Raw genomic sequence first — 12,138 nt, forward strand, 5'->3', positions numbered from 1 at the left:
TCTGGTGAACGCCACTGGATGGTGATGCGGGCAACAGCGATATAGTGATTTATTTGCGTGCTTAAAATATCAAATAGCTTGATATGGGTGTTTTAAACTACGCGAAGAACATCTCCAACCATCAGTCTACGCAACCTGCAGCCGGTAGCTTGAAAAATGTTCGAAAGCAAAGTTACCTGAAACAACGTGTTCGTGGCTTTTATGTAGTTCTCTAACACTGGCCTTCTTTCACTGTATGCATTAATTCACATTTTCAGCTTTAACAAAGGGTCAAGTCTGTGCGGGCGAACGATGGAGACAATCGGGCTGCTTCCAGAAGTTTGAATCTAGGCACGAGCAAGCAAACTAAAACCCTTAGCAGCGCCTGTTCTCGCACTTTTCCCACTGTGGTGCCACTTTACTGGGCCACCTCTGGTTAAGGGTGGCTTTTACGAAAGACTGCTCCTTCCATAGCGGAATGGCAAACGCACTTATTTGTGGGCCGTGCAACTGTGCAGAGACAATCAAACACATAATGTGTTTTTGTCATCGTGATAGCCTCGAATGCGACATTCGTCGGTCTTTGTTAAACCGCCTAGATCGCAGAAGGTTTTCCGAGTTAGGTTCTTTGACCATGGCCCCCTAGCGTCACAGGCTTACAAAAAAAAAAAATAAAGACGCAGGTATTACTACACTTTATAAAATTTGTTGGGGTCAGCGAGTTAACATGTAGGTGATGGACAGCGTGCCATGTCAATTCCCACGGGTAGTGCCTCCCTGCCTCTCCTCTCTTTCTGCTCGTCGGTTGACCACGTCCCCTCGCGTAGAGAAGCAAACTGGACACGCGTCTGATTGACGACTCTCTCTGCCTTTGCTTTCTCTCTTTCCTGCTCATCCTCGTACTGAATTCCCAGTTCTTGACTTCCTCAGACAAAAGTGGTTCAAGAAGACTGATCAAGCGCCAATTGTTGGAGATCCCTACGGCGGCAAGATGGCGCCCGAAGGAAGACAGTGGGTGAACCCACCAAGCGTTTCAAGGAAAGCACAGATTAAAAAGTCGCGCCTTCCTGCCGTCTTGTCACGTAGGCACAATAGCCTTTCGGCCTTTTCATTTCCTGAGCTTCGTCCTGACATCCAAAGCAGTATGCTAATCAAAGACGGTCTAATCGAGTACTTAGTGTGGAAGTTTGGGCTTGTTGGTGATTCATTGGAAAAAGGACGCAGCGCAATAAAGACAGGTACACGAGAGAGCGACCCGCACACAGCGCTGTGTGCGTGTCGCTCTCTCGTGTCCCTGTATTTTTTGCGCTGTGTCTTTTTTCAAAGTAATCAAGCAATATGTTTGTTCGACTTGCCGTGCAGCAATCTCAGCGCTCAATTTCCTTTCGGTCTGTCAATACGAGGAACTGAAAGTTTCTTGGCCGATATTTCAGTTGTTGACTGTCCAATTGGCATCTGTTTTCGAAACAGAGCGTGAGACACGGGGACAGGATGCTTATATTGTGAAAAATACACAGAGTGTAGAAGACGCTGACGGCGCATTTGACAGTAGGCTGAAGTACTATACAGGGTGTTTCAGCTAACTTGGGCCAAGCCTTAGGAAATGCACGTGTGTGCTACGACAACTCGGTATTGTTCACTGTCCTCTTGAACGACTCAAGGTATTTCTTGCTCGAAGGTTCGACAATTCATTAGCAATGATTATTTAACCGACCTTGAAAGCATTGCTTAAAACGCAAAATATTCAATGCCGAAGCTGTAGAGATTATTGAGAAATATCGCAATAATTTTTTTCTGTTAAAGTAGCTGCTATAGTTTAAATATACCCGCGCTTCAAACAAAGGACGTGAGAATTTTAAAAGGTACCGTCTTACGAAGTGCCTTTAGTGCCCTCCCACATGCTACCAACGAAGGATGGATGCGCCATGCAAACCGAACACAGTGTGTTCTTAACTTCAACAGCAGCTGCCATCGCATTTCGACTTCTTTAGTGATTGAATGCGAAGGGGGGAATTACATTGGAGCTGCTAGAGTAGTCATTGACTACGGGCTGCGAAGTCTGTGCGGAGTCAGTTTTCTTTCTTTGTTTGTTTCTTTGTTTCTTTCTTTCTTTCTTTGTTTTTTTTCTTTCTGTCTTTCTTTCTTTCTGTCTGTCTTTCTTTCTTTTTCTGATTTTTTTCTTGTTTGATTCTTCCTGTTTTAGTGCAGTTTGGCGAGGTCACGCGCTGGCTTGGACAGTTATGTAACGGTGATGGGATCTATATTTGGCTTGTGCTGTTCACTGAATGTTCGCGGACGTTATGTTCAAAAACCATAGCCCAGAAAACAAATAAAAATGTAAGAATTCCAGTTGCATTGTTAAATGTTGAGAGCGTTCACGTCGTACTTGACATACTCAGTGTGAACATGTTTGCTTGCGTTAGGATCAGTTTGCGAAGGCTCTGACACTGGCATTCGTTTCAAACTCTGGTTGACTAAGGAATGTCGCTGAAGCCAAAGGAGGTCGGGGGAGAGTGGAACAGGGGAATAGAAATTTGAAAAAAAAAAGAGAAGGTGAGGCACCATGGCAAAAAACATGCAAGCTCACCCAAGCAACGGAAGGCCTAAAGAGAAACGGCAAAGCATTAGAGTCCCGAACACCACAGATTAAGCAAGCGAGTAATAAGTGTCATTTGAAATTATAACACTGCATTTATTTAGACATCTTTAAAGAACGGGAGAAGCATGAAATCAGCACCAACGATATATGGCAACGGCCAGGGGCGTAGCCAGGGGGAGGGGGCTTATGGGGCTTCAGACCCCCCCCCCCCCCCCCCCCCCCCGGAAATTTTTTCGTGCTGTCCATGCACCGCCGACCAAAGCAACCCCCGGCGCCGGAAATCATTCTGGATTTTGTCTAGAATGCCTTTTTCATGCTCTAAAAGACATTTCACCGCGAACATTGCGAAATCGGGCTGGATTTTACGGCAACACCCATGTACCGGGAGTCACATAATGCCAATTAGCACCATACGAGCACAAAGATTCAAGGGCATTTTGATGACAAACGCGCTCACCGCGGCATCTCGCGGAGGCCGCGGAATCTACAGAGCACATGGATATCAATTCCGAAACTTTATGGATATAAATCTCATAAACTATTGATGTGAAAGGTGCGTTGACATTTCCAAAATTGCGCTTTAGATTTTCAATTTCGGAACATTGTGGGTTTAATGTTGTTATAAACACTTCACGCCAAACGTGCATTGACTATTCTAAAGTCTTACATCGGAACACACAACGAGGCAAGCCAAATCAACACACTATTAGACAAGTTTATAAAGCACGCAGCGAGGTTCGATGAGACGAAGCGTTCTGGTGGTTCATTTGTGCTGTCATGTCACGTAAAACAATATTGACACGTGTACTTATCTTTATCGGGCGACCACGTTTCGCCGCCTAACAAATGTTATCGCACAGCGCGGGACGCACCTGCATGTATCCGAAGTTTCTGGTAAGTTATCGATGCTTCTATACGCTGTCTGTTGTCGCCGAACCTTGTGTTATTTGATTTCATCGCATGACGCGAATGGTGTAGAACTTTGTGGAAGGCATGCGGGTCCCAACGATTAAACTGGAACACTCGACGACTGCTGTATAAAAGCCGACGCGCTTGACTCGCTGATCAGATTTTGACGATCGCCGACTGTGTTCGCCGTTGTCGCCGTTCTTTGAGTGTAGCCTGTTTTTGTGGGCACAGGTTCGCCCAATAAAAGTTAGTTTCTTTCTCAGTATTGCTACTGTGTTCTTTATACTTCACTACCACGTGACATCTGGTGGAGGTGCTGATTCGTTCATGTACCGCACGCCCCCGACAAGCCGTGATCCAAGCCCGGACCGCAAAGACAAAACCTACGTCGTCCCCGATCATCGAGCAAGTCGCAGACTGCAACAGCTACCTCTGGAACACGGATTTCTACCCGAGACGACTAAGAAGATCGTGGCCAAGACAATAACAATGGCTGCCTCAGCGTCTCCCATTATCCTGCGACAACCTCGGGACCCACCAACTTTTCATGGAGCAGCGACTGAAGACCCGGAATCCTTTCTGGAGACCTACGAACAAATCGCGACTTTCAACAACTGGGACTCCAACGAAAAGCTGCGGCATGTATACTTTGCCTTAGAGGACGCCGCCAGAACGTCGTTTGAGAACCGGGAGTCGACCTTCACAACATGGGACCTGTTCCGTAGCGGCTTCCTGCGCAACATTACGAGCTTCGTGCGCAAGGAAAGGGCCGAAGCCGTGCTGGACGCCCGAGTGCAGCTACCTAACGAGAACGTTGCGATCTTCACGGAAGAAATGAACTGTCCTTTCCGCCACGCCGACCCGGATATGCCCGAGGAGAAGAAAGTCCGCCTTCTCATGCGTGGTGTGAAGGAAGAACTTTTCGGCGCAATGGTGCGAAGCCCACCGAAGAACGTAGAAAAGTTCCTTCGCGAGGCCACCAGCATCGAGAAGACACTCGAAATGCAGAACCGGCAATTCAACCGCCGCACAAACTCTACCAACTACACAGGAGTTCAATTACTGTCCACCGACGATCTGCGTGAGACTATCAGAGCGGTCGTACGGGAAGAGCTGCAGAAGTTGTACTCCATGTCGCAGCCTCAAGTAGCCTCAATCGCCGAAATCGTCAAAGATGAGCTTGAGCGATCCCTTGGAGTTCCTGAGGTGCAACCAGAATCAGCGCCGCCTCAGCCGGAAGCGATGACCTACGCCGCCGTCGCCCGCCGTCAAGGCCCCCATGCACGATCGCGCCAGGGCCCTTTAACGCCACAATTCCGCCGTCCACCGCCGCCGCCGCCAGCACGACCGCCCGTCGCCCAGCGCCGCTACGTGAGGAAGACGGACATTTGGCGCGCTCCTGACCACCGCCCGCTCGGCTACCACTGCGGAGAAGCCGGCCATGTGTACCGCCCATGCCCATACCGGGAAATGGGACTGCGAGGGTTCGCCGTTAACGCGCCGCGACCGCGGCTTGGCGAACGACCTCGCGATATCGCCGGCTACCTCGCCGCCACTCTGTGGAGCGCTCGACGACCGTCCCGTTCGCCGTGACCAGGCCGCTACCTGTCGCCGCAGCGCCGACCATACACTGGCCCAGCCCGGGGCGGGTCAGCGAGCCCGTATCCGGAAAACTAAAAGCAGCAATCGATGGAGGTGCGGTTGATGTTCGTCGAACTGACGAAGATCCTCCGCCGCCAACGAAGACGCCGAAGAAACTACCTCGACGGCATAACGACACGCCGCCGTCCCGACGAAGTGTGGAAGCAAAGAATACGACGATGAAAGACGACCTGACGACGTCACATACCAGCCACAGGTCAACGCGACGCAGCCGTGATCGCACGCCAAGACCGAACTGTAATGCAAGACAAAGAACCACCGACCTCGACGTGCTTCTCGACGGCCACGCAGTCACCGTCTTAGTCGACACAGGGGCTGATTACTCCGTCATGAGTGGACATATCGCCGCCCAGTTGAAGAAAGTAAAAACTGCATGGGAAGGCCCTCAAATTCGGACCGCTGGAGGACACCTCATCACGCCGACTGGAATCTGCACGGCAAGAATTTCCGTGCATGACCGGACTTACCCTGCCACTTTCGTTATCCTACAACATTGTTCACGAGACGTCATTCTCGGCATGGACTTCCTGAACCAATACGGTGCAATCATCGACCTGAAATCGAATTCTATATCGCTGTCGGGAGATCGAGTGATACCGCCGGAGAGCTCTCGTAGACACCATGCCTTAAGCGTGCTCGAAAGTCAAGTCAGCATCCCACCTCGCTCCAGCATTGTTGTTTCCGTCGGCGACCACGTTTCGCCGCCTAACAAATGTTATCGCACAGCGCGGGACGCACCTGCATATATCCGAAGTTTCTGGAAAGTTATCGATCCTTGTATACGCTGTCTGTTGTCGCCGAACCTTGTGTTATCTGATTTCATCGCTTGACGCGAATGGTGTAGAACATTGTGGAAGGCACGCGGGTCCCAACGATTAGTCTGGAACATTCGACGACTGGTGTATAAAAGCCGACGCGCTTGACCCGCTGATTTGACGATCGCCCACTGTGTTCGCCGTTGTCGCCGTTCATTGAGTGTAGCCTGTTTTTATGGGCACAGGTCCGCCCAATAAAAGTTAGTTTCTTTCACAGTATTGCTACTGTGTTCTTTATACGTCACTACCACGTGACAATATCAAACATTTTTTTTCACTTACGTCAAAGCATTCATGTCAAGACACTAAAGCTAGCCAAAGTAACTACGTTCTTATTAATTTTTGCTACTTTGGGACTTTTATTCACGACGACACATTGAGCGTCTTCAATTTTTTCGTTCTCACTACCCTACCCGCGGGCGCATTTTTACAGTTGCTAGTAGGTACAGCGGGGCGTGGCGCTTTTCACGGCACTCGACGTTTCTGCGCGGGCGCGAGTAAGGGCAGGTGCGAGAGAGAAAATCTGGGGGCTTTCGCTCCTTGAATATGTGAGTCTGCCTAGGCACAACGGAGGAGGTTTCTTAACACGTGTTGTATGCGTTTGTCCCCTAGGCATGCCGGCATTGCGGAGTACGGTCCGGTTTGTGTTAGGCTGCGCCGCTGGCTGCCCGCGTGGTGAGGCACTGGGCACGGACGCCCCATTTGCTGATCGTTGTGTCTGAAGGGGGAAGGTTCTGAGTGGTGTTTTATAAGTCGCGGGTCGCTTTTTTCGTCGTGACTATAGATTGCATTTTTTTACAAGCACTGCTCCAGGAGGGCACATGTAACCGGCAAACGGAGGCCTCAGGAGAGCACCTCAGGTTATATTAAAGCAGGCGGCGCTGAATCTCCAGGGAACCCAAGCGGTAGCGGGGGGATCAAGGCTGGAAGCAGGGCGGCGCGTGGGTTGGGGCCGCGGAGGCCGAAGCGTGCCAGGGGGTGTTCGCATAAAAAATTGGCTGCCCGCTATAACGGACAGCCGATCTTATACGCCACTGGCACGCGCATGCCTCTGCAAGCCCCAACCCATGGACTAGTCCGGGTTCTAGCTTTGATGTCCCGGCTACCGCTTTGGTGTCCTGGAGGCGCCACCAATAATGCGAAATAATGACACGTTGTTTTAATAAGTAAACAATATGATTGAATACATATAACTCCTTCGAGCCGCCAGCTTGCGATGCTAAGTTCAGCACTACCGTGCCCCGCGACTTGTCCCGGCACGCCTAGGGACAAGCGCATACAACACGCGCTAAGAAACTCCTCCGTAGTGCCTAGGCAGAATCGTATATTCAAGAAGCAAAAGCCCCCATTTCCTCTCTCGCATGCGCTCTTACTCGCGCATGCGCGCGAACAAGTACCACGCCCCGTTGTACCTACTAGCAATTGGAAATACGCCCCGCGGGCAGCCACAGCCAGCCAGAGCACACACGTTTTTCTCGTGTTGCCCCGACCACCGCGCGGCGCACTTCGGTGCGTGTTCGGTTTGCTCTGGCTGAGTGGATTTTTCCCTGGCAGAGTTTTGGACGCTTTCTGGCTAGCAGACGAGAAAAAGAAATAATGGTCGCTCGCCGCCATCACTGTGGGGACTCAACGCGGATTGCACCGCGTTCGCTTGAGCGCAACCTCTCCGAAAAGTCTTGCCTCGCCAGTGTAGGATACCGAACAGTATGCGTATGGTTCTTGGTGGAATAAGCACCTCACGTTGTTTTCGATATTGTTTCGGTAGCCACATTAGGTGCGCAATATAGGCATTCAACTGTGGCCAACATATTTTCCTTTGCGGTTTTTTCATTTCGGTGCCCCCGCCCCACAAAAGGAAAAAAATACATTGTCGTGGCGCAACGAATTGTCGCATGGTAAAAGTTCGATTTTGTTACTTCTTCCTTTGCGGGAAGTAATGGGCCACGGGACGTTTCAGTTGCCAGATACTTTTATTACATTATTGCGATAGCAATTATACGGATACTCCAGGCGCAATCCTGCAGTCACCATCGCCCTCATGTTCACCTGCCTTCACCTGCATGTCGCGCAACGTCAGAAAATCGCGAAAACTCACCACGTCAACGTGACGTGTACGCATTAAAGATGCATTAATATGCCGAACAAAAGTGAATTTTTCTCTAAATAGCCGCAGGCTGCGCCGTTCCGAAAGGAATAAAAGATGGCTGCCGCCGATCGCTCAGGCACTGGCTACTCGCTCCTGCCGGAGAGCATGGGTTTATTTGCGTGTAATAAAACTTTCTGCGTGGCAGTGTTACGTTTTCGAGAACTTTCGCCACGTTTACGACCTCGTTCTGCCAACTCTTCTTTGCTGAGGATCAGTTCTAGCGTCATTCTTAAGCTTCCGTTGCATGCCGCCTGCGATTTTCGACGAGCCACCGCAAGCTAAGTAAGAGAAAGTGAACCAATCCGGTCATCGATACTGTGGAACACCGGAACGACTGCGTGTTGCAATCAAGGACAAACGATGTGGGAAATCGACGAATGGACTCATCTTGTTCCACGCCAGTGCCCGTCCCCACATCGCTGATTTATTTAATACGAACCTGGCAAAGTTCAAATGGGAAACGCTGCAACAATCACCATACAGCTCAGACCTGTCGCCTTGCGACTTCCACATTTTGGAGCAACCAAAAAAAAAAAAAGAGCTCAAGGGAACCAGATTCGTGTCGGTCGATGACGTCAAAGAGTCAGTTGCAGACTTTTTGAAGCAGCAACCCAAGGAATTTGATGAGACCGGAATCAAGCGCCCCCTAAGTAAATGGGACAAATGTCTAAATGCTCACGTAGGCTACTCCTAAATAAGGTACCCCGTTTGTCATATATTCGCATTGGCTCACATTCATTTGGCTCGCCCTTGTATATTTTGCAGAACTCCTGCTTTTTATACGCACGTGCTCTCTGTTGTGACTATAATTTTGGTGCAATTACTCACGATACACGGCGGTGACAGCTGCTGTTACGTAATGCATTGGAATAAATGCCACCATCATTGAGATTTTTCACTGTTGCATACTTACATGGATGTAAACACGGTCCTTGAATGACAAAGTTTCACTGACATATTTGTCCTCAACTTGTTCATTTCATGGCCTTTACATTTTTCATATCAGCGGCATGCACTGCTTCGCTAGTTTCGAATTGATATAGTTCTAAAGTTCGTGTGATATTTTCTTTACTTAATAAATAGACAAATAAAATGGAAGCATTGATATCAGTTATTTTTGGCACAATTTTGGCGCAAACTAGTATATTCTTTTATGAAAAATGACATTCTACTTGTTTTGACAGTGCGTAGTGTTCTAGAATTCGTTTGCATCATCTTTGCCAGTGGCAATGCAATTATTATTAATGTATTTGATCCCTCGACAAATTATTTAAGAGGAATGTTTAGCTCGGGCCCTATTCCGACGCGGCCTATTCAAATACATTTAAAACATTGAAACGCTTTTCCGAGATAACATCTGGATCGCTTTTAATGAATTTTGTTGCATTTGAGAGAGAAAGTTAAATTGTAGTGTCTGTTGGAAGCGGAATTTCGATTTAGGACCTGAATTTTGTTTTAAATATTTCGAAACATTCCAAAGTTCTAAAAAAATAGACGCAAGACGTTTCCAATCTAATAGCTCTGCATCACGAACAGATATCGCGGTTCTGTCAACGGCATCTATTATAACAGTCAAAGCGGACAAATTTGGTATGTCAATTTGTATCTTACGTGAATCGGTTACGTTATGTACAAGGGTTCTGCAAAAGCCGTATTTCCGTAATACTATTATTTTTTTTTAGATTCATGTGTACCATATCAATTTTTTCCGCTGTATATGTGCGATTAGTTGAAATTCACAGAATTGTGATATCATTTTTCATTGTTGAGTTACAGAGTTTTAAACTTGATAGTGTCGTTTTCTGAAAATCTGGGATTTTGGCCAATTTAAATAAAAAATTTACAACCTAAATGAAAAATTCGAAACCAGCAGGCACAAGAATTCAAGTGTTTCTTAAATGCAACAAACCTCGTCAAACTCGGTGCAGTGTTCGCCGAGAAAAACTAATTCCCCTTCTACATGTATTTAGATAGGAGCACCCGAGCTAAAGCTTCCTCTTAAGGAGGATGCCGAGCTGCAACGTGAACCCCACCCGAAGGAAAGGAAATTTCTGGTTAGGCCACTGGCAACGGCCGCGTCAAGATGTGTGCACTAAAGGATAAAATATTCTACGAAAGGGGCAATTCAGATGATGCAATAAAAGGACGAGAAGAATTCTATACGGAATTGCACAGAACCTAGAAAATCTACGCAGCGATGATTACAAGTATACTAGTTGTCAAGAAAAAACGCAAGTCCCCTCTGCTACTATAAGGATAAAGTTATAACGCCTTGGTAGGTATGTCAAGTTCTTGCTTCTTGTATTTTATAAGATTTCTTTTGGCATTCTGCAAAATATTCACTAAAGTAATTGAGCGCTGTACCAACCCTGGTGCAGCGTTCAGGAGGGCGCTGCTGGGCAGTGAAAGCGAGAGGGGGGTGAAATGGCTAAGAATTATTCCCCAGAGAGGCGAAAGGCGCCGGGCGCCTTTCCCTGAGTGGAACAGTAGCACTATAGTATATGCGCCGACTACAGAAATCAAAGCAAAACAAAGCAAAACAATTCGACAGAGACACGACTGCTCACGTGCGGAAATGCGATATCATTATGACGTTTGTAGGCCTCGGAACGCCATTAACGTACTCGTGTTATTATACACTCATGTTGTGGCGCCACGTCCTCCCCACAGGCGGCGCCGTCACGTGCCCAATGACGCATGCACTAGGGCACATCTTAGTCAGCCAGATGGCTGCGACGTTACGTGCGGAAGGGCGTACGCACTAGGGCACACCTTAGTCAGCCAGATGGCTGCGACGTGACGTGTGGAATGACGCACGCACTAGGCACAGGTTTAGTCACCCAGAACCGTAGAGCCATTGCTTTACAAAGCTTTTAAGCGCGGAATCGCGCCGTCACGTGCCCAATGACGTACGCACTAGGGCACAGCTTAGTCAGCCAGATGGCTGCGACGTGACGTGTGGAAGGACGCACGCACTAGGGCACACCTTAGTCAGCCAGATGGCTACGACGTAACGTGTGGAATGACGCACGCACTAGGGCACGGCTTAGTCAGCTAAATGGCTGCGACGTGACGTGTGGAATGACGTACGCACTAGGGCACAGCTTAGTCAACCAGACGGCTGCGACGTGCCGTGTGGAATGATGCACGCACTAGGGCACACCTTAGTCAACCAGATGGCTGCGACGTGACATGTGGAATGACGCACGCACTAGGCAGATGTTTAGTCACCCAGAACCTAAAAGCCATCGCTTTACAAAGCTTTTAAGCACGGAATGGCGCCGTCACATGCCCAATGACGTACGCACTAGGGCACAGCTTAGTCAGCCAGATGGCTGCGGCGTGACGTGTGGAATGACGCACGCACTAGGTACGCGTTTAGTCACCCAGAACCGTAGAGCCATCGCTTTACAAAGCTTTCAAGCGCGGAATCGCGCCGTCACGTGCCCAATGACGCACGCACTAGGGCACAGCTTATTCAGCCAGATGGCTGCGACGCGACGTGTGGAATGACGCACGCACTAGGCACACGTTTAGTCACCCAGAACCGTATAGCCATCGCTTTGCAAAGCTTTTAAGCGCGGAATCGCGCCAGAGTTGACGGTTGTGTTTATTGAAGCTTATCAAACAATAATAATAATAATAATAATAATAATAATAATAATAATAATAATAATAATAATAATAATAATAATAATAATAATAATAATAATAATAATAATAATAATAATAAATTCTTTATTTGTGGATTTACAGGTTACAAAAAGGGCCTCCCAAGCCAACAGATGGCTTGGGGACGAGTGCCCGGCAGATAGGACAAGTCAGAGCATACACCACTGTTGGTTTACAATGAATTCCCTTCGTATTACGCTAAATCACAAACTGTCCTAATTCCGAAAACTGACGAAGCGGAGAAGTTACGACAAGTAACAGCGTACCGGCCAATTGCAGTCACAAATGTGGATTTTAAAATTTATATGAAAGTTTTAGCATAAAGATTACAGTCGGTAATCCAGGAAATCGTTGGA

This window comes from Dermacentor variabilis, chromosome 1, assembly GCF_050947875.1.
Source record: "Dermacentor variabilis isolate Ectoservices chromosome 1, ASM5094787v1, whole genome shotgun sequence".
In the NCBI taxonomy this organism is placed as follows: domain Eukaryota; kingdom Metazoa; phylum Arthropoda; class Arachnida; order Ixodida; family Ixodidae; genus Dermacentor; species Dermacentor variabilis.